Source organism: Belonocnema kinseyi, chromosome 5 (genome assembly GCF_010883055.1).
Source record: "Belonocnema kinseyi isolate 2016_QV_RU_SX_M_011 chromosome 5, B_treatae_v1, whole genome shotgun sequence".
Classification (NCBI taxonomy): Eukaryota; Metazoa; Arthropoda; class Insecta; order Hymenoptera; family Cynipidae; genus Belonocnema; species Belonocnema kinseyi.
In genome coordinates, this window is record NC_046661.1 from 27,866,452 (window position 1) to 27,868,538 (window position 2,087).

Below are 2,087 nucleotides of genomic sequence, written 5' to 3' on the forward strand. Positions count from 1 at the left end.
AAAAAGTTGAAAGACCTATTACTTTATATGATTTCCGCCGCCTTAAGAGGGCCCCACGTCGGCCGTGCCTAGGGCCCGACGGTCTTAAAAGACGGCACTGATTACCAGAATTATAGCGTTTTCAACAAATTAAAAAAAATACCAAAATGAAAATTGTAAACGAACCAGCGCGAGACTTGAAAGAAAAACTCGAGAGAAGAAAAACGTTGCTTTTTGAGAGCCCTACAATATTATCATAACAAAATTTCAGATTGTTTTAAATAAACCAAAATTCAAATTTTGAAAGAACCAAAAATAATGAAAAATCTTAAATTTAATTTACTGATTAAACTGTGCAAGATGCGGAAAAAAGAAGAGAAATAAAAAATTGTGCACCTTAAAAAGATCCAAAAGTTTTTTATTAATTACTTTTTGATACGAAGGGTAGGTTTTGTTTTATTCGTAAAAAAACAACATTAAAATTATAAGATATAAGTCTTGGGACAAACGACATAAGCAATGAAAAAAATAAATAGATAAAAGCTGTTTACCTTAAAAAGAGCTAATGAATGTGTTATTGATCTAAAATACTATTAACAATTTTCTGTGTTATTAATGTTACTAATGTCGCAAGATTTCGGAAATCTGAACATTTTCTTCGAGACATTCGATAAGCACACATAAGGAGAATACATACATAAAGAAAACATAATAAGGGGTAAATGAAAACAAATTCACGAATTGGATAATGTTTGGATGAAACCAGACATAATCAAGGATGTTCAGAAATCATGAATTAAAATTCACTTATAAAACACCAAGGTTGAAAATGTCATTCTTTGACTATCGCAATTTTTTTTACAATTATAAAATGTCATATAAATAAAAAGTTAAACTTTACGTACCAAAAAAATAAGTGAGGAAAGAAGATAAACAAGGCAACCTCGCAATCCCTTTAATGCATGTTTGTTTTCTTTATTTTTCCCTTTGTTATTTCTCAATTTTTTAATTCATAAAAAATATATTTGTCAATATTTTGGTGTTAAGTTAACAAAGATTGTCCAAATGACAAAAATTTAATTTAGATTGTGTCAAAATATAAATGCAATAACAAAATTTTTATGAACTGAAAAAAATTTAAATTTCAAATTGGATAAGCACGAAATTACAATTTCTCTTTAAGATTCAAAGCTAAACTTCAAATGCAAACGCATTTTCTGGTAAAGTTTAGCTTTTCAATTTTCACAACAATCATCCTTGGGAAGGTAAATACAAAAAATAAATACATTTCCGGTTGAAAGCAAGGTCCAGTAGTACAGCTTAAACTATTTGGAAATTATCTTCTTTAGGCAAAATTTATAAGCCCTTTTTATAAATTATTTTACAAATAGCTGTTTCCTTTATCACGAAATCACAAACAAAAAATCAGATTTTATAATTGTGTTTCTTTTCACTTCTTTCTACTCCAAAATAATTATTAGATGGAAGAAGATTGTTTCTTATACACAAAAAGTATTTAAAAAACAGTTTTTAAACATCTTGAAAAAAAGTTCAGAGGTTTAAATTGTTCAATATATAATAAAAACGCTATAAATAGAAAATTTTATTCTACTTTTTCATGTTTGACCTAAAACTATTCAATTTTAAGGCTATAAATTACTTATGTGAAAAATAAGTAAAATATTCTTATAAATTTTTATTAGAAACAGGTTGGAGCTAGAACTGGAACTCACGGGGATTTTGTGAGGCTGGGAAAAATAGGCAAATAGCAGTGAATTAACTTTTTGACCGGGATATTTATGACTTTTTAGAAAAGAAATTGGTCCAAGTTTGGTTTAAACAGTTTTTTTTTTAATTCCTTAAGGGCATGTGACACAGCTAAATACCTATATTACCGACCATAGTTTTTCAGTTCACTGAATGTTTTTTTGAACCTAAGAACTTTTTTTGTAAATAAAGTATCAAGCTGAAACTTTGGAAAATGTATTAGAGTACAATAAAGTACCTTTAGGTACAGCATTTTGGTAGGAACTTCACTGAAAATTATTTCATCTTTTTTCTGAACCTCAACATTTTTTGAACGTTCGAACTTTTTTTATACATAAAAT